Source organism: Colius striatus, chromosome 4 (assembly GCF_028858725.1).
Source record: "Colius striatus isolate bColStr4 chromosome 4, bColStr4.1.hap1, whole genome shotgun sequence".
NCBI classification, from domain to species: domain Eukaryota; kingdom Metazoa; phylum Chordata; class Aves; order Coliiformes; family Coliidae; genus Colius; species Colius striatus.
Window position 1 is genome coordinate 5,452,858 of NC_084762.1, and position 27,112 is coordinate 5,479,969.

Below are 27,112 nucleotides of genomic sequence, written 5' to 3' on the forward strand. Positions count from 1 at the left end.
TCTGAAGTATTCTTCAGCACCATTAGCTGTTAGAAAAGATCAGTCTTGAAATCTGGAATTCCAAGCAGCAAAGCAAGCTTTTAAATGGAAGGAAATGTCATTGGGAGACAGGAACAGGCTGTCACTAGGCAAAATGGTTTAAGTGTCTTTTAAGCTCGTTGTGCAATTTCTTGATTACTGTTTGAGTCTATTCATATCCTTAGAAGTAGATGTCGGTAGGAGATTTTAAAAGAAGAAAAGCAGCCGTGGTTTATGTTTCCAAGAGATTGTTACAGAAGATAGAGAAATGTTAAGGCAGTGCTGTCAGTTAAAGGTTGCCTTGGGTCACTTTTGCTGAGATTTTCAGCTGTTATAGTGGGAAAAATGAAATTCTTTTCACAAGTATTCATGTGAAACAGACTCTTTGTATGAAATGAAAAGATTAAAGAAAACTCTCAAGTAATTAATACCTATGAGAAAGTCTAATTTTAGCTTCCTGAGACCCTGGTAACAAATGAATGTTGGCTCGTGACCTTACACTGATTTAGAGAGGGAAGCTTTCTGCAAAACTCGTCCAATTTCTTTTCCATATACATGAAACAGACGTGTTTACATGGCTAATGTTGCTTTCAAGTAGTAAGGCTGGTGGACTTTCAGAATCCAATGAACCCCAGCCCTGAGACAGAGTGACTCCAGCCTAAGATCACTTGGGATAGATGGCTGCAGGACAGCCCTGTGTGTTCCTCTTGTCTCCAGTCCAAACCCTCAGCTGGTCTGGTTGGAAAGCTGAATGAACTTGTTTGCATGGCAGTGAGCCTAAAGTGGTTTGGGTTTTTTTCCCCCTGCCTCAGTGTGCATTATTTGAAGGTGCAAAGCACTGCACTAAGGTTACTGTATGGCTTCCAGGCTGTAGTCAGCATCACTGCTCAGCTCAGAGAGCATGTGTGTGACTGTATCTACCTGTGCTGGCATCCTCAAGCTGTAAGAAGCCATCAAATGTACATCTACTGTCTCTTGATAAACAAGTGGTTTCCAAGAGATTATGTTCTCTTCTTTTCATCCCAAATCAACAGGGACCTGATTCTTGTGTCCAGTTTGAATTCACACAGAATGCAACTCAAATAACCTTTTTGGGGTGTGAGGGGTTTTTTTGTTGTTGTTGTTCTCTTTTTTCTGTCTTTAGCAGATGTTTGCTGGTTGTATGTGATAATTCTGCAATGTGATTGTTGCTTGATGTATGGCAGAACACGATGTACAGGCTGAGCTCATTTGCATTGCTGATTAAATACTCGCTGTGATGGTGCAGTTCTGAAACTTGTTTGTAAGTAAATAATAGGTGAAATGTTAATCCTTGCAAAAAGGTGATTTTTATTTGTTCCTTCAAACACAAATAAAGGTGATAAAATAAACTGAATGTCAATCAAAGTAAGAAAAAGGGATTAAATGTAAAATCACAGGCTGTAGCATAATCAAAAGCCAGGTAAGTGTTAGGATTTGCGCTTCACAAATTGATTATTGGCACATAAAAAGAAAGACAAGTGATAGTCTGAAGAAATAAGAGCACAGGGGATGTAACAAGTGGCGTGAAATTAGCCCTCATTCATATTTATGAAAAGAACCTTCTCTGATTTCAACAGGATTTGTACACTTAGAGCCTGATCTTTTCATATCTTATGCACATGATTAAATTGACACGGTGAACAGTATGTTTCTGAACAATCAGAGCTACAGGCTTTCAAGAGCAGACTGCTCTCATGCTGATGCCGACTGAGAGGATTTTTTTCCTCTCATTTTAGCAGCTTTTCATCAATCTGTAAAATTAAAACCGAGCAAGTTTCAGTACAGTGAAGGCACCGGGATGTGTGATGTGGGTTGAAAAATAGAGGATAATCCTTCATAAATACAAATATAGGACAATTCCCATTAAGAGAACCCATGGAATGCAGCCTATATGAAGCACAACATTGAGACTGGAGAGAAAGAAGAGGTGTGAGAAGTATTGAGCAGGGAGGGGAAGTGCAGATCTCCTTATGTCTTGTATTGTGAGAATAAAAACAGAAGCCAGACACGGGGATGTGCATGCTGGGGAAAAATCTCTAGAAAATCAGAACCAGCTGTTTCTGTGATTGCTGATGTTAAGTGCAAGAAATTGAAATGTATGTATATTTTAAAATGAGGAGAGTTGTTTCCAGAACTCACAAATCTGAAGCTGTTTAGTGGCTTGCAGGATGCTCAGGAAAACTGAACAGGAGGCAGGACATCTGTCTCTGACTTATGCTCCTAGATTAATGAGCTACTGCAGAGGTGAGAAAAGGACTACACAGTAACACTTTGCTGGTCTCAATAAGTGAAATTCCCATGTAGTATCACCAGCCTGGCATGTATGCAGATAAAAAGCACTCTCCTAAGGCTTGGAGGCTGGCTGAAGTTATTAACAAAACAAAGCTTGGCTGATTTGAAGGAGAGAGGGAGATTTCTGACATTTTTAGTCTGACAACATTCCTATTGACTTCAAACAATAGAAAGCGACAGGGTGGGTTTTTCAGGGACTCTGAGCAGCCACATTTCTCTTTGAAAATAGGACTGAATAGTTGGGCAGCTACAGAGAAAGTGCCTTGGTTATTAGTGAGCATAAGTAGCCATTTGAGGGAGGGTTTGAGGAACTCTGAAAGACTGCAGACCCATACCATGCCTGTGCCTGGAGAAGGGAAAGGGTGAATCTCCTCTGGAGTGCTGCCACGGTCCTGTGGAGGAAGCTGTCTGCTAGAGACATAGGTGATGGAGTCAAGGGGGAAAATCGACCCCAGGAGATGGGGGCTGGTGGAGGTGGAAGATAAAGTGGAGCTGGGTTATGGAATAAGCTGGGGTATGGGCTAGGGAAAGACATGAGACTGCATAAGGTAACTGAAAACCAGAGATGTTGGAGATGAGCTAGAAGTGAGAATTATTGCAATTGAAGTCAAAGCCTCCACAGACAGTGCAAGAACTGCTGCACCTTGCAGCCTGGCTGTTTAGCTAAATCCAAGTAGACTTTCACAGGCAGGCACTATATGGTGGTTTTGTTTTTTTCAAGTCTCAATTTCAAACCTTAACTGGGTGTTAGTGGATGAATTAATTTGTCAGGGCTTCCAGCTCTGCCTCTTTCATGTCAGGCTCTAGGTACCTCCCAGCTGAGCTAAAACAGCTTGGAGAGATGGCCTTTAATGTGGAGCCTGAGGAAGCCACTGACTGGGTGGCTGTAGGACACGCAGAGCTGATTGTTGGTTGTGCTTTGCTAAACCAGCTCCATGGCTGGCTCTTTTTTGTGTGTGTGTATTTCAGTGCTGCATGTGATCCAAATGCTGTACGTAATCTCTCCATGGTGACTGCACAGCATTTGTTTCTATTTAAGGCGAGAAAGAGGTTTGGGTTTTCTGCCAGAATTCCCACTCAGGTAATTACACTTCTGCTTGCAGAATTTCCCCAGTGCTTCAATTGTAGTAGTTGTTTTTCAGTCCCACTACAAAGAAAAAGTGCAAATGCAGACCTGCTGCTGTGTTTTGGGAAGGCAGCAGTGGTTGCTCAGCTGAGGCAAGTGAAGTGACCCTGCCATGCATCGCTTATTCTGGGTTTGCCCCTAGTAAAGATTGCTGCAGCTCTCTGCAGCTCTCCTCTTCCTGTGCCTGGCTTTGGCATAACAAGTTGGTCTTGCTAGTGATACTGCTAGATGATAGTGAGACAGCCAGCTGGAAGCCAATGAAAAGATGATTAAGAGCCAAGAGAAAACCATATGGAGAGAGAGAGGGATTTCTCTTTACAGAGTTATAAGTAAAAGTGTTTATGTCTTTGGATCCCACTAGCTGGTTTTTTTTCCCCTTTCTTTGCATCAGTTTTATGGGTGGGAAGTAGTTGCAGTTGATTAGCAAATTCTATCAAATCTCTTTAGCTTGAACAAATGTTATAAACAGTAGATGTTTCAGGCAGCTCTGTCAAGACTGAAAATCAACAGGCCAACATTGTAATGCTAATAACAAATATTTCATAGCTATTAGGCTAATTTTAACTACAGTGCTGCAGATGATGCTGACATTACATAAGCAGAGTTGGTTTGCAAAATATGATATGTATTAAATGAAGAGACTTTGGTGTCACGTGGAGATGATGTGGTGATTTTTGAAATGCTTCTTTTCCCTGCACTTTTGACAGCAGAGCTACTAAGGGCCGTCTCATCCACAAAACACTTCTGCAGATGCTTTATTCTCTTTCAGACAGAACAGGCCTTGTTCACTCAGAGCCTTAGGGTGAGATTTAAAACAGGGGAGATGTCCAATATTAATAAGTTAAGACTCATCAAACATAGTGCAGATAGTAAACAGAACCAAGACAATTGAAACAAATTATTGATTCATGAAATCGAGTCTTTCTGTTCACAGCATGTTCGCATGCAGATTGTGTTGCTGTTGAATACACTTCTTACTCAGATTTACTAAATGAATGTTATGGTGAGTGTGTGGGTTTGAAAAAAATCTGTTAACTAATTCTGTATAGTTCACATCCTCAAGATGCAAACTGTTTCACATATGTTATTGTTTCAGTCTCCCTGAGTGACTGAATGCTATTGAAAGGAGTAACACCGAATGCCTGCTTGAATTGGTGTTTGAAGGAGGGGTGCTTAAAGTCTTTCTGTTGGGTTGCAAGTTTCTCATGAACCTGGGGTAGTTTAAGGAATGCCTGACAAGTAGGAAATGGAAATTTACAACAAAACTCAGTGTGTTCATTACTCTGCAGTAAGAACAAGTTGATTCTTCTGGATCCTATAACCAGAAGGATACTGTGCTCCTTAGGAGCAGGATGTGCTAGTATGTTCTATTGCAATGTTCAGGGCAACTTTTGCACGGTGCTCTCTTGAACAAGGGTTCAGGCTGGCTTTTCATGGTTTTAGGTGCAGTATGGTGAAATACTAGGAGTGTCTGTGTGTAAGTGAGGGGTACTGGTATCTAAGACTGCTCCAATGGTTTTGAAGGACATATCTTCATGGCATTCAGAACCTCTGTTGTGTCCCACTACTGCAGCCAAGCACAAAACACAGCTTGCCTGGACCTGAGACACAAGCTTTTTCTTCCTCTGTACAACTGGAAGAAAAAGCTGAAGGATAGTGCTTACCTGAAGTATGTCTTGTGCCTGCACTGTTTGGTTTTTTTTTCCCATCCCAAGCAACACCACTTCTTGCTCCTCCCTCCCTTAAACTGACTTCTATGAAAGCTACTTGTGTCTTTATCATAGATGCTTTTACCCTCAGCCCCTGTACCCCAGCCTTTTCAGTCTTTGCTGAAATTTCTGATGAAGTGCACCTGTTGGTCTCAATGGAATCTGTGTTGTTACCTTATTTTGAACTGATGGATGTTTTGGTCTTCTGAAAGCACCGTGGTATTTCTGCCACTGAAGAGTCCTTGCAGGCTGTATGCAATGGAGGAGTCCCATGCTCTGCCTAGTAACTCAATGATGTTTGTTCCCCAAAAATATTTAGTGCAGATGAAGACAGCCTCATCTGGGAATAGTTCAGAAGTCTCACATCAGTTTGGACTGAGCTTGCCTCTTTCCCAGGCCTTTTCAGATCTGTACTCTTTAACTTGGAATGACAGTTTTGTCATCAAATTTGAAGATGGTGACACTGAGGACTAAATTCTCAAAGAAATTGTCAGGAGTTCTCTTTCTAAGTGTTTGGGCTAAGCCAAAATACAGTTTTGTTAAGGGATGGGGGAGTACAGGAACCTAGAAGCACAAACCTTTGTAGAGAGGCAAACCAAAGCCCTATCAGAACTGGTGAACTCATGTGGTGTGTAACTCACAGGATGGTGGGGTTTGGAATGGATCTTTAGAGATTATCTACTCAACCACCCCTGCTAAAGCAGATTCACCTTAGGTAAGGTCCAGCCCTGGGAACAAGCTATGTGAGATGCTGTGCTAATGGAGGTGTGGGTATAGAGACAGCCTCACCTTCAGCTTCTGCTCATCACTGGGGTAAGAGTGCAGTTAGGGGCAGGTTACCCCACAGGGAATGAAATAGGTGTGTGACTCCATGTACTTCCAGTTGCTGGAGTAGGCTGGGAATGTCCCAGGCTCATGGTGACCTCACTTGTTCCTGACCACAGCTTGGGCTTTGTGGAAGGGCTCAGGATAAATGCTATTGTCTGGACTCTAGATGTCTGGCAGAACTAGATTGCCTGACATGACAGTGACTTTCCTAACAGCAGCTTTCCTGTGCTAGAGGTAAAGGAGATTTGGGAAGTTAATTAGGCTCCAGATTTGAACTTTCCTTATGGGTGAAACTGACATTCTCCTTTCAGTTTATCTGCATATAGAGCTGCTACGCATTGGACTTGGGATGCTCCTGGAATGAGAAACGGAGCGGATGATATAGCTGCTTTCCAGGGACTGCCTTGTCAGAGACTGTGATTCAGCTCTTTGCCTTATGGATTAAACTTGGAGTACTCGTGTACTTTTCAACTTCTTTTCAAACAGTTTGCTGAGATGAAGTCTGTGCTGTTAATTAGAGCTCTGCTGCTGTTCACAGAATGCCGGCTGTGCTGAGCAAAGCTCTTCAAACACCCTTCTCCTGAATTTGAACTGGCAAAGCACAAAGCACTGGCCTCTCTCACTCTCTGAGCAGGCAGTAGAGAGAGAGTGAGGAGATACTACTTTGTGGTGGTTTTTCTGTCCTCCTGGGAGACTGGCCATGCAGTCGGATGGAGCCAGCACCACTCATGGACCTCATCTCCTGGGTCTCTGAGGTGCCTGGGGCAGGAGGTCCTGCATGGCCAAACCCAGTCCATCATTACTGTAAGCAGTGCATTGTAAACACAATTTTTCGTCACGGTGACCAAATAACATTTGGCAGATGTTTAATTTGTCAGAACTTCTAAGGAAGCTGTGCTGTAACTTTGCTCCTCTGCTCAATGACACCTTCCTTCAGACTCCAGCCTCTTCTATCTGTAACTAGTTCGGAGTTGTATGTTTAGATTTTAACCTTTTGTGCTCACTTCATCCCTTGATTGAGTGAATCCCTCTGTCAGGCAGCATCCCTCCAGCTTCCGGCTTCTGTCCCCTTCACAGTGAGAGACCCTCTTGCTTTGCCTATCCTTGCCCAGAGATAGTTCTCTTTTACCTGTTGTCTTGTTTTGTTGTGGGACAAGGGCTGTAACTGTCTTTATTGGTGTAAGCCTGTGTAGAGTTGAGGTGTCTTGCTAAGTTTTAGATGTCCTTGTGGTGTAAAGTAGTATGTGGGAATGAATTTTGTGTACATGTAGTCTAAGAATCAGCTCAATATTCCCTCTTATTTAGCTTGTTGTTCCCCCTCAGCTCCTGAAGTCCTCTGCTATGCTTTTATGCAGAGAGTGTTTTCAGTCCTAATGCAAAAGCTGTTCAGAAATAGATTTAATTTTTCAGTCTAAATGGGGGAATGGTCCAGACCTGTGTGAGAGATGAGATCCAAAACTTGTTGTTTGCTCCTATTGAAACAAAATATGTTGATGGCTTTTCTTAAAAACCAAAACAACAACATAAACCCAACATCCAGACAGGTTTCAAAATCTCTCCTGCTATGTCCTGGAACTCTAAGTGCTTGAAATTTCCCCTTTAGAAATAAACATTACAGTGCAGAGCCAGGGATGGGTCTGTCTGGTGCACAGAGCAGTGGGCACTGAGACATAAGAAGGTGGTTGGTCTTGTCAGGGCTGAATGTCCCTTGTGTAATGAGACAGCAGGATATTGTGCCATACTTAACTCCTGTTTGAACCCTGTTCCTTAAGGTTTGACTGATTCTTAGAGTGGGTTCTGCCCTCTACATATGCATGAGATGTATTATGCATTCCTAGGAAATAACAGTCCCATGCTTTTCTGACAATCAGAGGTAATCAGTCAGAAGTGAAATCCTAACATGAAATCCTCCCAGAGAAGTTTGCAGGGAGCTTGTGGGGCCTTTGGGGAACCTTGCCAGGTTGCTTGAAGTTTCTAAGTCAACATTTTGCTTGGGCAATGATAATGGGAACATCACATTTACTCTTCTGTTGACAGCTGCTCTGCTGATTTCCCTCTGCAAATGACTTTGGGTTTTGTAAGTGTAGCTGGTGAAGAGCAGCATGAGTGTGACAGAACAGTCTGTTACTGCAGAAAATGGAAAAGGCAAAATGTGAATGTGCAGTCAAAAAATCTCACCTCTTGTGTTCTGAGTGCTCAGCTTCAAACAATCAGCCACACCAGTTTTAGAGTTATTTATGCTTTTTCCTAGTGTGCATTTGTGTGTTTTCTCCCTACTCCAAACTAGCTTCATTTTTAGTCCTGTGCCTCAGAGCTTGCTGTTGTTGAGGGTGATAACGTGGAATTTGGTGAGCTGGTTACTAAAGGACACGATTTCAGCAGCTAGGAGAGAGTAGCTCTCTGCAACATAAAACTGTACAAGTATCTACATGAATGTAGATACTAGGAACTGCATTTTCCTGATGAACACAAGTGCTGGAGGTACTGTAAAAGCAAAGCATAATTGCAGGTTACTCTGCTTAGATGGTTTTCTTCAAGAGAACTGAACTATGCACACAAAAGCATGTTTAAAAATGAGAGATTCCAGCACAGTTTGAAGACTGGAAAATTCAGCCTTGCAGGAATGTTTTAGCTGTTTGTCCTGGTGGTTGTACTGGGAGGGGAAATGATGTTTCATTGTGCATTTGTGAGTAGGGACCTTCAGTTTTAATCATGATTTAAGATGCAAAATATATTGATGAACTCAGTCTTGTTATGAGCTGTTACTTTCTGTAAGAGAAGACTGCAAGTAGATTTCAGTCCATGTGGGATTGTGATTTGATTTGTATACATGTTGTCATAGATCTTTAATGCTGTATATAGTTTAACATATGACCAACATAATGGTACTAGTAATGTTTCTCTTTAGAGTAAATTAAGCAAATGTTGAGCTTTTAAGTATCCATGATAACTTCTCCTGTTGTTTACAAGGGACTCTCACTGTGGCTATTAAAGAACAGCATATGGTTTATTGATGTAATGTCAGCTTCTCAAAGTATTTCATGCTGTGCCTGGTCTAGAACTGATAGGTATCTGACACACAGTCTGGAGCACTGAGAAAAATATATTCAGATGTCAAAACCAGTTCCCAGGTGAGAACCTCACAGCCAGAAAGAGTAAAATATGCCCTCTGGCTTTCAACCATCAGTTACCTCCCCTGCCCCCAGGCTCTTCTGCTAAGACTTTTATGTTTAGCTTCCTCTGAAAAGAATTTCAAGCTTTTAATGCAGTTTGACATTTTATGCAAAATGATTTGCCCTTAGTTAGAGGGTGTTCATGCTGGGGAGTGAGTGAGCACTGTCTGTCATTCATAAAGTTTGGCAGCCTTTAAAATAATAGTGCTGGAGTAAATTTCAAAGTGTGGCCTTAGTTTGTTTCTTCTAGGAGCTCTGGCAGGTTTCACTGTGATCTTTTACAGCATTACATACTTATTTACAGTCAACATCTTGTCTTCACAAGCAGCTTATGGCTACATATAAGAACAATATTTTGCAGTAACCTCTGACTGAAAGCAGGTGGAGAAGGAAGAGTGACAATTTACCACAGCTAAATTCAGCATTGATTTTTCAAGAGAGTTTTAAGCTGCTTCTTGAGTCGTTGTGGATGTTGATTACTTTGTAATGTTTCTGTAAGAGTTGCTGCTTCCAAATTCTCAGCATCATTCTGCTCTTGCTTACCTAAAGCAGAGTTTTGCTCCTGAAACCCAGGGAGTTGTTGCAGTCTCAGACTAACCTAAGATTGGAATCCATATTGACATGCATAATGGAAAATGTCCCAGGGCTTTAATTACTGAGTTAAAAGATCATCTTGCCACCTTGTTATCCACTCTAATTAAAAAAAGCAAGAAGTTGGGACAGCTGTATTACATTAACATCAGTCTTTGGGTGTCAAAGCCCTTATTTCATGTGATGAAGGACCTGTGTTGTATAGCTGGATTGAATACCTCGAACTAGACTTGCCCCTAACTTTTGGAAAGCCCTGCTCACACCTCTGCTCAACATTAGTTCAAACAGTTTTCATGCTTAGCATGTTTCTCTTCAGAGATCGTGTTAATATTATCTCTCATCAATTATTAATCTGGACATTGTTTGCCAATTGAAGCATGAGTAGGTTGCACAGATTTATTCAGCAAGCAGCAATTGCTGCCTAGACTCTGTGGTCTAGTTGTTAACAGCTGGCTGTTTGGGTTGTGGTTTTAAGTGGTGAGCCTATTTATAGGCAGCAGAACACATGCGTGTCCTTGTCTGTGCTACTGCAGATCCTGGCTAATCTCTTCTCTTACAAAAGCCTAGTCTACCAGATAGCATAATGTGTGTTAAAATCAGTGTGGGAGATCTTTAGAGGTTTGGGGTTTTGTTTTCCATCACTATCTTGGAGCAGACTGATAGCACAGAGACAGGCTGCTTGTCTAAAAACTGGGAGCAAATGTTTCCCTTGTAGCTGGCCTCCTCCAGGATACAGAGGCAGCAACCTGTAGTGGTGATGTCTGACATCAAGAAGCATTCTTGTGGCCAAGGATCTGATTTAAAACAAGATATGTAATATGTGTGCCCTGCACCCCACTCTTTACTCAGAGGAGGGCAGAGTTAGATTTTGGTTTGCTTCCCGAAAATTCAATGGCAGGCAAAGTACACGTGATGACAGGAGTCTGGGAGCTGCCTTATTCCTACTCGAGGGCTGACAGAGAGGAGGGTGTTGGCTAACACCCAGCAGAGGAAAACCTATCTGTATCTGCACATTTGACACCATCAGTGAGATGGGGAGTATGGCCTATTGCCTCGGAACACCCAAGGAGACTGTGGCACCCTGGCTATTTAGAGGCACTGCTTGAGTTGCTCTTAACACCAACCATGCTTTAAATGCGAAGCTCTGTGATTCTGGTGTAGCACACAATGAAGTGCTCAATGCCAAAATTGAGAACAAAGTTAGAGGAATATTGGTATAAGGCAATTTTGGAATATGTTAAATAGCAGTTTTAAAAATTGATGTTATTATATCAATGTTAATATTGTCTGCTGAGAACATTGATACTAGATATCACATATGGTATCTCTTAATAGAATATACTAATATTATGTAGTATGTTCATATTATATTTTAATACTATTAATTTTATTAGTTGCTTTAGTGTCCCTACTGTTTTAGGGACTATGTTATGGAGGAGAGTGGGGAACTGAATTTATTCCCTCACATACACTTGCTTCTTCCAAGGTTCACACACCTCTGGGCAGCTTTTCTCTCCTTTTGTCCAGGAAGGAATTCCCCTGGTCTTTCATCACTGCTCCCTTCTGACTCATGCTGTTACTGATTTCACATGTAGGAAGCGATATCTCCTGTTGCTCCTGGCCTTGGGAGCTGCTCTGTGTTTACAGTCATGCTGTATTCCTTGTTCAGCACTTCCTGTGTTGCTGGTCACAGTATTTTCAGGGACTAGTGCAGCATTTTAGGAATCTCCAGCCAAAGGAAACATTTGTTGTCCATAAATCTTACTGAACGCCAAGGCTCTGGCCTCTGTATAAACTGTAAGGATTATCTTCTGATGCATGTCCTGCACTGGGACAAGCATGACTTCACTTCCACCTTCAGACAAGAGGATGTTTTACCTGAAAAATGAAGTGTGGGCATACGAGAGAGGTGGAATCTATCTGGACCTTAGCCTATCATGACTAGCATACACAGCTGAGTATCACTCCAGGCTACACTACAAATGTAACCATGGAGTCATAGCTGAAAAAATTGTAGTACAGGCTGGATGTTTTGCATTTAGAAAGCTTTTATTCTGTCTTGTGTCAGTTTTTTTTACAGATTCTCTCTATTACCTGGTCAGCATTTACTAGATTAAAGCCACTGTGTAGTTGCATTGCCTTATATTGGTAAATCTTCAGGGACTGAGTTCTGACTGAAGAAAAACAGGAGGACTGAAAGTTCTTCAGTGCAGCCTTGAAGTCTCTGCCAATGCTGGAGGCAGATTCTGAGGGATCTTTCTTTCATCCCAGTGATAGAGTTTGTAATTTGTGGTCCTGTAATAGCAGGTTATATCTCTTGTGTGTTCATCTCTACATGTATGAGAGATTCTAGTAGTGAGAGAGCTGCTTTTGTCTGTGAACAAGGTACAAATTAGCTGGCTAATTAGTAAACGTGCAAGTGTACTTTGCTTGCCCAACTCAAACTGACTTAATCCTCAAACACTTAAGGTGACCAACCAGACAAAAGTTGGCAATAGTTCACTGTGTGCTTTAAAAAATATTAGCCCTTACTTCATTGGTGTTGCTGAGGCATTTCTCGAGGCCTTTTGCCAATCTCCCAGATGAACTGTGTGTATGAGGCACACGTGAGTGTGCAGCCTCTGCTCCAGTGTGCTGTCCAGGAACTGCCTGCGCTTTGGAAGAGTGACTGACTGTCTTTTCCCACAGGAAGACTCTGTCTGCAGTGGTAACATGTTCAGTTTCTGAACAGAATTTGCATTTTGGTGGTATTTTGCTGAAGAGGTAGGAGCTAACATATAACAGACTCTTTAAGGAACTTGTCTTGAAAATGCTTTTTCCTTGAAATTGCATATTCAAGATATTCAAGCTATTAACCAAGTCTTAGAGCAATTGGTGTTTGGCTGCAAGGCTGCTGTCTGCAGCCAAAGGATATTGCTGAGTAACATGCCCTAATGGAGGGAAGGAGAGATGCTCTGTCTGGCTGTTCTCTCTGAGTGCTGCAAGCTTCTTCAATCACACAGGTGCTTTTGGAATGTCTAGAGAGGGAACAGCACTCTAAGAGCACAAAGAAAAGCAGTGGTCTGCAGACACTGGTGTCCAGTTAAATCCAGTTATCTGGCCTTGGACTGGCTGCAGGACCTGAAGATGGAAACAAATTGTTACAGCAGTAGAATCCCTTTTTTTCTGTTTGAAGTGTTGTTATTTCTGAGACTTGCCTTGCACAAATATCTTGTAACTTGAAGGAAAACAGTGGCAGTTTGTATTATTTGACATTAATGGATGTGTTTTTATTTTAATTCCATCACAGCAATTATATGTCTGGGGAAAAAAAGAACAGCTGCTGTTCTGTGTTGTGCAGAATGTGGAACAACCTGCTTTGTTCCTTCCTTCTCACCCAGTTCCTTGTCACACGAGTCCCTGCAATAAAGAGTTTGGAAGTAGCTTCAATATGTGCCCACTGAGCAGGAGTGAGGTTCTGCGAGGCACTGGGATGAGCATAGGTACAGACTGGACTCCAGCTGGAATAATGCTCTTGAGTCTACATAACTGCTTCCTACATGTGGTCCTTGAGGGAATAAGAACAGCCAAAGAGATGTGCATAAACTTTGCTGCAGTCACTTATCTCTTTATACCTCTCTTAAAGCTGTAGGTACTTAGATATTGTATACATCTGTCTGCGTTTCATATCTGGACATACAGGTGTAAATATTGATACACTAGCTCAAACATCAGTGAGTAACCTCCGTGACATCCCAAGGATTCATTTGTAGAACCACAGTACAACCCCTCTTGAGCATCATAGTGAAGATCCCACTGATACACCTGGGGTATATTCTGCACTGGCTGGTAAGCTGCTACAAGCAAAGGATACAAACAGACAGGCTTTGGTGCTTTCTGCTGGGCACTGTGCCAGCGTGATACAGATGATGGGAAGAGCTGAGCAGATACTTAACATCTCTCTGTAAATCCTCCTTGCTGTGTCACAAGAGCACTTCGTATAAATAAATAAAATGGATGCAGTTAAGTCACACTAGTCACCAAAAAAAGAGCTGAAGCCTTACTCTGGCTGCCTGCCCTGCTGTGCTAGGTTTTCCAGGCTGTGAAGCATAGACTTGTGTCTGAGAAAGTATTTAACTTGTGGCCTGTGGACTTCTGAAGGGCTGGGATGATTTCTGAAAGACCTGCTAAATGAAAACAAGAGGAGCAAGGCTCTTACTGTGGGGCTTAAATCTACAGGAGTCAGCACCTCTGTTAAAAAATGCTGAGGTCTGTAAATTGCAGAAGTTGACAGCTAGGTGGCTGAAGTTTTCTCCTTTATGGAAGACTTGAAGGAATGCTGTAGTGTCTCTGGTGCTTGATGCCAAGACAGCTCTGCTTCCTCTGTCAAACTGACATCTGTGGGACTTTGGCTAATGAAAGGAGATCTGTTGGTGATTCATGTGTTTTGTCCTTATGGAGTTCCTCCTGCTTGGGTGTTGATGGAGTTGCCATCGTTCAGTTTCTAATATTGTGCCATTGTATTTATTAACTTCCCACAAGTGAGCAGGCTGCAGCTTTAGGGGTTTTTTTTCCTGTAGATGGATAGTTCTTTAGGCTTTCTAGGTTCCCAGTAGCAGTGCTGATGCTGTGAGGATCTCTTAGTTGCTTAAGTGACGCCTCCCTCGGAGCTACAAGGCTGCTCTGTATTTGCAGTTCTTCATAGACAAATAGCAGTGAAAGCCAGTAAATCATAGGCTCTGCTGAGGTTTTCAGAACCAATCTCTTGGAAGCATAAGAAATACACAGATCCAGGCTATGAGATACGTTATCTGGATGTTTTTCCTCATCTTGGCTTCTTACCACTTTTGAGTGCTCTTTGGATTTCACTCACAACCTCTAATTCCAGAATGAAGGGTTTATCTACTTGCCCAGATCCGTTTGTCTGTACACAGCCTTTGGTTGGCCCTGCACTTAGGGAAGAACTTTTATTATGGTAGAACTGTGAGCAGCAACTCACCAGGAGATGGGAAATGACAAAATGCAGGGATTCTTAAACAGGTTAAATCAAACCAAGCTGTACATACACAGATTCTCAAACACATGTTCTTTGAGAAGATCGTGAAAGCAGGACATGAGTTGGGTTTATTGCACAGTGCTTGTAAGAAGTGAACTTTGGGAAATAGGGTTTCCAACTGCAGTGCTGAAAGCATGAAACTGACTGAAATCTACCTCGTGGCTGTAAGAAGGCTCCCCAGCTCTCATGTGATCCTCCCTGGGGGAAAGAGGAACCCTCATAGCCCTTGAAAGTGAGTTCTGCAGGGACTGCGTGAGCAGCTTAGCTTGGTGTGACCATGACTATGAAAAAAGACTGTTTTCACTAGAAAAAACCCCCTCAACTGGACACATGAGCAGTTTAAAAGAATCTGTCTCTTTCCTAAACTAAATAAATACCATCAGATATTCCAGATATGTTTTCTTGAAACTTGGGCCTATGGGAGTGAGGATAGTGAGGGGAAACTTGGCTTGCTTAGACAAAGATGCTGCCAGAGCAGAAAGATGAAACTATTTGCTGCTTGCAGTTCCCTCTGCCAATTGGACTTGGGCATGTTGTGTGCGGTTCTCTCCATGTAGGGCTGGTAACAAGTAACTTTGTGGTCAGTTAAGTGACCTCTTATGAGTTGGAATTTGGAAATCAATAGGGCTTTCTGTGTTGTTTTACTCTGCTGTCCTTGAATCTCTTTCAGGAAGTCTGTATCGCTGAACCATCTCTAGAGTAATCAGAGGACAAACAGTCTGTGAGGCTTGTGCATGTTTAAATAGCTAAATTAAATTGTGGGGAAGCTACACTCTCTCATATAATGGGATGATGATCATGTTAAAATTTTATTGGTAGACTTATGCCTCCAGCCCCACAGGAGTCCTTAACAGAAAACAATTAGCTGCAAGAACACAGTCCGGCATGCAGTGTGACCCGGGGCAGGGGACAAAACACCTTCAGCACTAAAACCAGAGCCTCCCCTCCCATGTGTTGAGGCAGGCAATTCAACATGATGAAATCAAGTAGGGATAGGTCTTGCTGAGGGGGAAAACACAGATGGGGGGGATGTTTCCAGAGCAGAAGCAAGCACCTAAATGGCTTTGAAACATGTGTAAATTTAAAATCAAAATGAGAAGCCGTCCCAAGTTGAATTTCAATTATCAGAAGATATAAATTAGAGTTGAAACTTCAGGTTGAAGTGTTCATTTTGACTGCCTGGTTTAAACTTTTAAGTTATATGAGTGTTCCTAGTGTTTTGATATTGTCAAAACCACTTTGTAGCAACGGGTCCCAGCAGACTACAATAATATCTTGTAATATTGAATCTGTTGAAGTGAAGCTTTACGGTAGCAAGGATGTGGTTTGAAAACCATTCCTTCAGGAGTCTGAGAGTGGGGAGGAGGAAGCGGGCTGTTGGTTCCTAGTGGCAAAGAGCGGGTAGGTAACTTCATATCTGCGGTAAGCTGGCAGGGGAGGAGAGGGGAGTTCTGCCTTAGGTTCTTTGCGAGGCTTTGATTGCAGTGGCAGCAGAAATGCAGGACAGCAAAATCCTACTGCAACTTTAGAGGAGGAATTAATCCTGGCGTGCGGTCTGTGCGACTGGAAACCATCCCGGGTTTGTCTCCGTGCCTTCCACCGCAGCATCTTTCCCGTGCAGCACCTTCTGCGCTCTACGTCGCTTCCCTGCTCTCCAGCCCCTGCCTGGTCTCGCTCACCGTTGCGGGGGCTGGACTGGTGTAGGAGGAGCTTTCCCTTTGCGCACGGTGGTTTCGGGAGGGGTTAACGGCAGCGTTCGCTCCCGCTGCCGCCGGCCGCTGCGCGCTCGCGCTCGCCAGGGGGCGCGCTGGCGCCGCCGCCCGCCCGCGCTCGCCTCGCGCCTGCCTCGCGGCTGCCTCGCGCCTGAGGGCGTTGTGAGGCGCGCGCGTGCGGAGCTGAGGCGGCCGGCAGCGGGGCCGCACGCCGCGGGGAGTCACTCGCTCACGCTCGTTCCGGCTCGAGGTAACTTCGCTTTTGCCGTTGCATCGCTTTTAATTGGTTTTAAAGCGACGGTTTTTTAACTTGGAATGCCGTTGGCGCAGCACAGAGGAGCCGCTCTTCAGCGTGCGCCCCGAGAGGTGTGCGGGGGCTGGGGAGGGTCCCACAGGCCGCCAGCCAGGTGCTGCGCGTTCTCACGCCCACGGAGAAGCCGGCTCCTGGCCGGCGTGGACAGGCTTCTCCTGGGGGCCACTGCGTGTCGTTTGGATCGCGGAGTACGGGAGAGGGGCAAAACGGCTGTGTTGGGTAACTGCTTCTCACGTGGGACGGGGCTTGCCTTATGCTGATACGTAGGCACCGGGGGCGTCACCTGCCGATGTAGCTGAAGCGCTCAAGAGGCCGGCTCTCTAAGTAGGGGAAATAAGGACCTGGAGTCTAACTGCCAATTTGACGTCTATCCAAGTGACGAAGCACCCCTGAAACACAAGACTAGGGTGCCCTTCAGGACGTCATGTACGTCACCAGCAGCATCTCAGACTCTCTGGACAGACGAATTTCTAACTTAAACCCCTCCACTGAGAAGCACACCGTGACACCCCCCAACTAGCTGAGCCTACTGTTTAATTATATCTAAAGTTAGAAAGACTTTCCTCTTAATATTTAACTAAATCCTCATCGCTGTTTATGTACCACCTCAAATGCAATTTCCAAAGGGTCACATAAAGTCTTTCTAAAAAAACCCAACCTTTTACAGCTTGGAAGTCTATTAGCATCTCTCAGCACTTCTTTCTTTGACTAAGCAAACAATTGTTTTAACTTTTCCTTAAGGTTTTCTGAACCCTTTCAATCTTGCTGCCTCTTTTGGTATTCCTTCTAATTTAGCTACATGTCTCAATTTGCTGCACCAAAGTGGATGCGAGTACCACGTAGTTGCTAGTGTGACATGTAGTGATTATATCTGCTCTGAATGCCTGCAGCATGCACTTAGGAAATCATAGGGAGCATTCCTACATTTATTATAGTGTAGGGGGTTTTTTCAGGATGGCATCTTTACAGCAACATTTTATGTTGGAGGAAAAGAGTAGCTGATCTTTTATCTTTAGATTAAAGCCTCTTCCTCAATCACCTTATTTCAAGTAACTACCTAATAAAATTGAAGTGGATCTATGTCCCTCATGTGCCACAAAGTATCGCTTAGGGCTTGAACAAGGCTGTCTCTTTCAGTTTGTCTCTAGCATGTTAAAAAGGAAATATTTCCCTTTTTCTGCATTGATGTAAGTTTCAACAAGATTTCTCATCAAAGGTTATAACAACACATACCTTTTATTGCTGCCTTCTTTGGAAGCCGTGTAAACAATGTCAGACTCAGTGAGTATGCTCCAGCTTCTTCTAGTCCTCTACTGTCCAGGCTGAGCTTTGAAAGTGATTCACTTGGTGGGATTGTTCACGTCTCTTGTGAAACAAACGTCCCTATGCTGTGAGGGGAAGTAAGTTCTCTGGCTCGGGGTCAGCAGAAATCATGTTGGTATGTCTGCTTTGCCTTGTGCAGGGCCAGCAGCACGGATGCTAATTGGGTTGTAATTGGACTTCAGGGTGTTCAGATGAGTCTGCTCTTTTGGATTAGAACAACCAATCCATGTAAATCTGTTATGCAGCAGTGCTGAGAAGGGGAGGCTGACAGCCACGAATGAGTCTGTCACTTAGTTCCTCTTGCTCTTAGCTGCCCTGCAGCACTTTGTGGGAAGGTGGACTTCATTTGCTAGTTGCTCCCTTCAGCCCAGGCAGAGCCCCTCATTCCCTGGGGAGCTCTGAAGGATATGCAGTATGGAAAGATGTAGGCAGTAGACTGTTCCTGAAGTCACAGGAGATGGGAAGGTGGTAAGCAGCACAACCTACAACTCTCAGGCTAAGTTAAATGTTTCATGGGACAAGTGAAAATGTGTTTTCTGGTCTGTCCTGTCATGTATTAGTGGTATTTTTTCCCCAGTTCTATGGCCATGAGAGCATTACAGCAGATACAATATGAAGCAGCATGCACAACTGACCCTGCATTCTTTCCCTGTGCACTTAGCAATCACACAGGAATATGCACATATATAAAATGATTGTACTTCAGCTGTGGATCTTCTGCCAGCATTTTATGCTGCCTTGGCCATCTCTGTTGTGGTCTGCAGAGCAGGACTGCAGAATGGCAGCCACAGGTCTTGCCCAAGAGGGCACAGACAGCATCTCTGCTCTGCACTCAGAGAACCAAAGATCCTCTTTGGACTGCTACCTATTCATATACAGAATTAAGATACTTTCTCTAAAGCAAATTTAATGTGTCTGTATACATGTTGCTGGGGATTTTGTTTAGCTTGTCCTCTTGTCACGTTCTAAACCCTGTGTTGATTTGGAGCATCCCAGCCCTTTTGGAGGATGGTTTCTTTTTTTAACTCTCAACTCTGTAACCCACCAGGGACAACAGCACCTATTTGCAGCTTAAACATGTCTTCTGTCTGTAGACATTCAGAGGAGCAACACATCCACCTGTTACCATCTCACAGCGTAACCACTTGTACTTTGTGCTTTAGTCTGGGGTTTAGTAATTTATTTTAGCAAATGCAGGTGTTGCAATGGGGAAATGCCTTATTATCGCCCTGGGATTTTATTCAGACACTGCAGTTGGAGGTTTTTTCTGCTTTATCTTAAGGAAAAAAGGCTGGAACTTGTACTGTAAAGGTACCGCTTCAGAGCAACAACACTGTGCAGGGGAAAGGTTGGGAGGAAGGGACAAAAATAGATGGGTGCTCAGTAGTTCCCAAATAGGATTATTTCCTCATGATGTCAGCTTCACATTTTACCTGATCATATTCCTCAGCCACAAGAAGTTGGTAAATAATCAGGAATGGTAAGAAAGGTGCAAATTTTTGTGTGTGCATGAATCTACTGTGATAGGACACATTCCTGTGGGACCTGCTTCTGCACGGGGATTGGACTAGATTATCTCTAAAGGTCCCTTCCAACCCCACCATTCTATGTTTCTCTGATTGTGTGTATATAAATATGTTGTCATTATAAGAGGAAGTGGATGTTTTGTTTTTCCCATGTTGCTCTGAGGTTACTTTCATCCTCTGTAAACTTGTGCAGGGTTGGATGTATACAGAACCACCATTGTCTGGTGGGGTAGGTCCTCCTCTGTCCTTGACACTGAACTTTATTAAGTCAACTTTATAAACTTTATTTGCTAAGGTGACATGGGCAGCCCTGCAACCCACAGGTTATGACCTGAAAGTGAAACAGGGACTGAATGATTTATGTGGGAGAGCTGTGGAAGAGCAGGAGCTGTCTCAAACATCAAGCTAGTGTCCTGGCCACTTGTACTTTTTATTAGTAACGTAATTTTAAATCGTTACAATCAATGTGGATTCTTCATTCTGAAGAAAAGAACATTTGCCTCTGAAAAGAGTGAAAAGTGATGCTGGAGGGTGGGATGCTTGGTGGAGATGTTTTTAATGTTGCTTAGTTTGGGTTTTGTTTCCGTTTTCATCCCTGTCTTGGGTCTTAACATGGACCTCGTGGCTTTCATGCTAAGTTTATTTTTAACAGCTTTGGTTTTGCAAGGTCTTAGTACCCAGTTCAGGTACGACAATAAATTTGACAGAAGTCTGACCAATTTATTTTGTAGCTTGAAATGCAGTTAGTGTAAACTTGTAATTTCCAGTTAAAAGATTATTTCTTTGCTCCTTTTCCATTTTCCACTTCTGAAATAAGAGCAGATTTACTAGTGGCTCATTGTATACTTAACCCTGTGAAGCACTGAGTTGCTATGGGGCTGCCTACACAGGGTGAATGTTTGTATCTCGAGCTCAATGCCTTTCAGCACTGTGGTTGTGAGACCCTTCGCTCTTCTGCCCCTAAGGGTGAGCCTGAAGGCAGTCTCATCATCCATCAAATCCGTGTTTCAGCTTTAGGCTTGGTAAGCTTCAGTTCTGCAGCCAATGCAGTTGAATATACTAAACTTCCTTCTGGGAGCATGAATGGGTTCAATGATATTTCCAATTAGGGACACTTGAGAATTAAACCAGAAGTAGTAATTGTTTTTCCTGATGCTGCTTTTTCCCATTTGCTACAAGTTTAGTAATTTTACCAATTTCTAAGTGTTTTGATGGAAGCTTTAAATACAGTATAAAAGAAGAATGGTTTTGCTATGTCTTTTTTATGCTATCCCTATATGAGACCACAGGCACCAGAGAGGGTATCAGCAGAGCTTTCCTACTTAGTGTTGAGCATTTGTGAAGCAAAAAATGTGTTTTGTATACTCTAACTTTCTAGTTTTCTTGGTAGCTCTCTAAAATTCAGTTTAAATTCATGGAAGTCTGGAATCCACACTGGACACGAGACTTTGTACATCTATTAAGGCAAGCAATTCTATAAAATATAGGGTTGAAATTATTAATACAGTGTGAAGAGAGCAATAAAATCTCTTTTGAATTGTTTCATAGGGAACTCTCAACCTTAATTCACAGCTTCTTGGTGTACATAAACAACAGCTTGTAACACTTTCAAAATAATTGAATGAACTGTGTGGCATGTTCCCCTCCACCCTTTGGTGTGCAAAGGTGCAACATTCCCCTCTGATCTGTCTGCAAGAATGGATGAACCGCATCACAGAATAAAGACAATGCCTGACACAATCCTCTAGTTCAAGACAACAGTGAAAAACAAATTTCATGTCTGCTTCTTTCACCAAAATAAGCATCTGAAGTACAGAGCTGCTTAGTAAATGAGAGGCTGAAAGATGTCTGTTGAGAAGTGGTTTGACGGTGTGTATGTCTGTTCACTGGCAGAGAGAAAGCTGCTGGTGTTGCTGTAACGATGAGTGATTGTGTGTTGTAGTTGTATGTGCTCAGCTTATGATTTTTGCACACAAAAAGGGACAGTACATGAAATGTATCTATTGTTATTTATTTATTAAAAGGCAATGTCTAATTACTAGACTTAATGACTTTGCTTCCATTGAAAAGAACAGTAAGGCTTCCAATGTATTGCCTTTTCTTTTTTTTAGTACTCATTACAATATTTCCTGGCATTCATCAACACTTCTAAATTACTAGGAAGAATGCGATTAATCATTCACTTCCTTATGCTTCCTACTAGACATACACAGATAATTGCAGGCAATTTAAAGTAAGCCATTTCAGATTTTCAAAACATGCTGTAACTAGTGGAAATTTGAGGTAAGCACCAGTTTAAACAATCTATCAACAGATTACAGTACAAAAGGTAACTCGGTGTCTGACTGTAACTGAGGATCTGATGACTAACAGTGGATGAGTTGTCTGTAAGGAAGGATTTCTCTGTCATTAAGTCAGTAAAAAATCCAGGGAAGGAGTTTATAGAATTCATTTTGAGTCCAGCCCAAATGAGTCTTGGAGCAACTTGAGAAACCAGAGTTCAAATGTCAGCAGCCCCAAATTCTGAGCCAAACCTCGAGAGCTGACAGTCTCATGTTTGCATTGGGATTTATTTGGGTTTGCTGGATTAAATCAGAATTCATATACATAAAAGTTCTGTACAGGCCAAAAAGGAACAGTAAACCAAACAGACGAGTTCAAACTACAAAGATCAGTGTTTTCATCTTTATTCTGCAAATATGGAACATTTGGAAAGCATCATGTAAACTGAACCTCTGCCAAGTTTTTTGAAGTAGTTACCATCTAATTTGTCTACATCATATTTACTTGGTAAAAATGCACATTGCTCTGCTTGTGGAAGTGAGAGTTTACCCATGAAACTGCAACCCATAGGGAGAGAAAATATCAAACGGTTTGTCAGTGGAAGTTTAAATCAGCTCCTGTGCCCGCCCCCCCTTCCCCCCCGGCTACTTAACAAACTCGCACAGCCACTGGAGCAAAAGCACCTCCAGCAGTCAGAGACCAGCAGCCAAATGTGTTGAATGTGCTGCCCCACGAGGAGAAGAGGGAACACTGGCCAAGATCTGAGTGCAAATACAGAGCCTGATTTCCTGTGAAAGAATGAAATGACACTTTCATGTCCTCATGAGACAGAAACAGCTTTCTATCTTCCCTCTGCAGCCTCTTTTTCTAGAAAACTTTTCTCCAGAAGAGCATAGTACAGTGCAAGAGCAGCATCATGCTTCAGCCCACAACAGTCATACCTAAAGCTGTAGGAAATATGAGCATTATTGAGTTACTGCTTAGATGAACAGTAATAATAAAAGCCCACTAGGTTAAAAGAGACAACTTTGAACATTGGCACATAACCATTGTTATCAATAGTTACCTGACTAGTTTTAACATGCTTATCAACTGCCATGTTTCACCCTAGATTCTGGGTTATAAGAAAGCTGTGCTAAAATGAGCATAAATTTGCCTTGGCAAAGGCTTCCAGCTGAAGGATTGGAAGCCACAAAGGGTGTTTTTTTGTTGGAGATGAGCTTTTTTTCTCCCTTCCCTTCCTCTGAAGGAGAGAAAACAAGTTAGTTCTGGAAGCCTCGTTGCTGGTTTGAAACATCAATAAAATTAAATCTCTCCAGTGTTTCTGTGCTAAACACATATTTTGAGACACTACTGTTTAAGTGAAGGGATAGAGTTGCTGAATAGTTAAGACCTATTCTCATAGTTAAATGTAGCAAAAAAAGTTGGTCTTGACACATACAGACAAACTATACCAACAGCTTTTTTTGTCTGACTAGTCCCTCCTTTTTATTAATGTTTGATTATACAGTGTCATTAGGTCTTGGAGGTGTAAAACCTGCTGTGTTAATGGAAGTAGAAGCAGCCAGATGAGGGAGAGTGTCTGTCCTTGCCTTGCCACTGACTGATGTGGGAAGTATCTGAACCTACTTCAGGCAATGGTGTGTAGACTCAGCTTGTTGAAGGGACTTGGCCAAAGATAATCTCACACCTGCACTGGGAAGGGCAGCTGTGGAGGCTTGCCAAGACAGTGACAGGATGTATAGGTTCCTTCTTTAGTTTTGCTATAGACCAAGTATGTTATTTTTCTTAAGCTGCACTTTCCATAGATAGGTCTTGTTCCTTTATGTACCTGGGTAATAAAGGGAGTGTTTGAAGTATTGCAGCAGTCCTTCGAAGTAGATCTAAGGGAATCTCCATATGAGGGAATTCTGAGGAATTGGGTCCTGTGGGCTTTTAAAAAGGGAAGGGGGCTAAAAAACAAGAAAAAAGGGAATGTTATTGCTTTGTTGGAGGAATTGCTGTCTGTGGAGGAATGGCTGTTGCAGGAGAGCTGCCTGTCAGAGTGAGCTCATAATCTGTTTGTAGTGGCAAATTCCAATTTTGGCTTACTGCAATACCTCAATGTGGGTTAATTATAGAGTTTGGGGGGGGCAGGAAGACAGGAATGAAAGCCTTTCTCAGAAAACCTAATTCAAAGGGAAGCAGGGTGAAGTTCTGTACCTTTTCTTCTTTCTGACACTTGAGCTGCCAAAAGCACTGCACCCTTATGCACACAGACAGTACGGTCTGTGGAAGGTCCTGTCACAGGAATTGTGTGAGGCAGGCTATTGTTGGGTACACTTTGGGTTTATGAACGTTACCAAGATGTTCCAGCATTACTTATTTTCAGATCATTCTGATATTGATGCATTCCCTTGCATGTCTCTGTTTGTGACCTATTTTTGCCGAGTTTCACATCTGCTTTAGCAGCTCTTTGACAATCAGAAAACAGAGCTGTTTACTGAGCTCACAGCTGCTGCTAATATCGATGCAACTAGCCAGAAATGACTGTTTTCTTGGTTAGCTCATCCAGTTGAATGAACCTCTCCACGGGGTTTGTTACAAGTTTGTTTCAACTGGAATGCTATCAAAAGTTCCCACATCTGTGAAATTCTCATACTTCAGCCTTCCTAGAAACCCAGAAACATATGCACCCTCGCTGATTCCAGTAACTGTCTTATATTTCTCATGGCTTAACTACATCAGCTTTTCACAGATAGTGAAAGCATGGCAGCCTGTTACAGAGGGGACAAAATTCCTCCTGTCATTAGGTAATACTAGTGCTACTGACAGCTTTGCACTTTAAGGAAGTGAGCCTCCTAGTGTAGTTTAAGGACATCATTACCTAGCATTTCATGTTGTAGTGTTTTATTATGATAACTGAATTACCTCATTTTTCACTTTTTTTATACAGATGAGGTTTGAATGGGTAGGAACGTGAATTAATTGTGTAGCAGTACACTTCTCCCTGCATCCCTTTCAGTGCTCTCTGTGTCTGGCTTGCTCATGGTGCAGCATTTCTTAGTGAGGCTGCACCCTTTAAGGGTGAATTCCTACCTGCACTGTCATCAGAGCATTTCTGGGCAGTTTGGTACTATTGCACTTTATTACTCTATGGATTAAATTGCTCCTGGAATGCTTTTTTCCTACTGATCACAGAGATTATTGGACCATTGTGGTTTAGATGGAAGAAGTTACAGCTGTGTGAAGTCTGGATACATTTTGTTTTGTTTTGCACTTAGGTATCATTTACTAGCACAATATTGCAGGTAGTCTGTGTGTGCTTCTGGAAGTGATTGAAGGTCCCAGGGCCCATGAAGTGATTACCCTGGGGGGACACTGCTTCAGTTCCAGCCATATGGACCCATACCTGGAGACTGCCCTTCTCGATTTTGAAATGCTGTTCGGAGGTGTTATTGATCATCTCTTAGCTGCTCACATTTTGTAATAATTGTATTACTTCAGCCCCATCTTGGACCTCAGAAAACTTTTAACCCTTTCTGTGTCCTTGTGGGGGTAAATGTTACAGTTTAACTGTGATCTGAATTACAGATGTGGAAACAAAGGCACAAAGAAAGGTTATAAAAGATTTGCTGGAGTCATTTCAGTGCATCAGAGACAAAATTAGGCAGAAAGATTTCTGACTCCCACCTGCGTGCTACTCTCCCAGCAAATTTCATGTTTCATTCAATTTGGGAACTTTTGCTGTCACGGTATCTCACAGGTGGCTTTCATTTCTCTTCAGTTTTGAAGATTGGTCCCTCTTCCCCCTCCTTTGGTTCATTTCCAGTTAATGAAGCATATCTTGAAATTTCTTTGGCCCACTGTGAAGCTTATGGTGGTGTCTCTAAAGTATTTTCAGATCTCTACCTGATAATTCTTAGAGAATGATAGAAAAAGTACTGACCAGCCTTTGCCCTTATTTTGTCAGCTACAGCCAGCAGGAGATACCAGATACTATTTGCTTATGCTCTTCTTAGATGGATTTACATGTTTAATTGCTATTGTGCTTTTCAGTTCACATCCAGATCACCAGTGCTGTGTGGTAGCTTAAACCTTCACCGTAGTAGATAATTACACTTGTAACGCCACATTTGTTTGTACAGTGACAGCAAGGGGAGACACTAACAAGTTGGGTTGCCATCGTAGGAGGTGTCATTCTAATAACCCTGCAATCTTACCAGAATACTCGTTAACCAACTTCTAAATTTGAGATGGTTAAATTTGTCCAACACAAATCCCACCCGAGTCTAAGGCCAAACATAATGGTGGTAGAACAAATGGATTGTGAAGAGTGCAAAGTAGGCACTGAAGTGCCTTATGTTATTGTTACATGAGTCTCAGTGTTGCCTTACTGAGAGGCAGGAAGAACTAGAATTAATCCAGTCAAGACAGCTGTTTGTGGAGGTCATAGTATGATGTGGGCATAGCTTTCTGACCCATAAGTTCCTTGCCAACACGTTACTCCTCCTACATCTGCAAGTCCCCTCTAGTCTTTCTGCACCAAACCTCATCTTCCCCCCTGGGAACTCTTTCAAGCTGTAGAGGTGACTGATACTCATCAAGGTAGCTCTCTGCCTCCTACCCAGGTAAAATGGAAACCCTTAGCACCCTTCCATATAGAGAGGAAAGTTTCTTTCATGGTTTTACTGCTGTATTACTTTCTGGTTGCAGTAGGGGCAATGTATTGATTGGAAAGCTGACACCTGTGGACTCGACCTATATATGCTTATTGGGTCCCTTGGTTGTTGCTGGAGGGGTCTGTGGAACAGTACAGGAAGAAGAAATGCCACAATTCAGCAAAGATCTTCCTTGGTGGTGAAGTTCACCCAGTTGCAGAACAGCTGAGGTGAGAAGAGACCTCTGGAAATAGTCATCACCTACTGTTTAAAGCGGGGGCAGCTCACCTTGTCCAGCTGCCTTCCGAATATCTTCAGGGATGGAGACACACCATTTCTGGGCAACCTGTGCTGGTGGCCAGTCACCCTTACAGGAAAAGCTTTCTCTTAAATGGACACGTAAATGAGGTTCCCTGTTTTTTCACTTTGTGCCCACTGCAGTTGGAGAGGAAGAGGCAGCTGTATAGGTGGATTTCAGTAAAGTTGGGAGAAAGGAAACGAAGCATTAGACTGCAATAAAAC

At 42.8% G+C, this 27,112-nt stretch overlaps 1 protein-coding gene across 9 annotated transcripts in view; it reads left to right on the plus strand.

Annotated features, from left to right (window-relative positions):
- Window positions 1–27,112, plus strand: part of ATXN1 (ataxin 1) — a 351,766-nt gene that overhangs the window by 38,381 nt on the left and 286,273 nt on the right. The gene's annotated exons all lie outside the window — the stretch shown is intronic.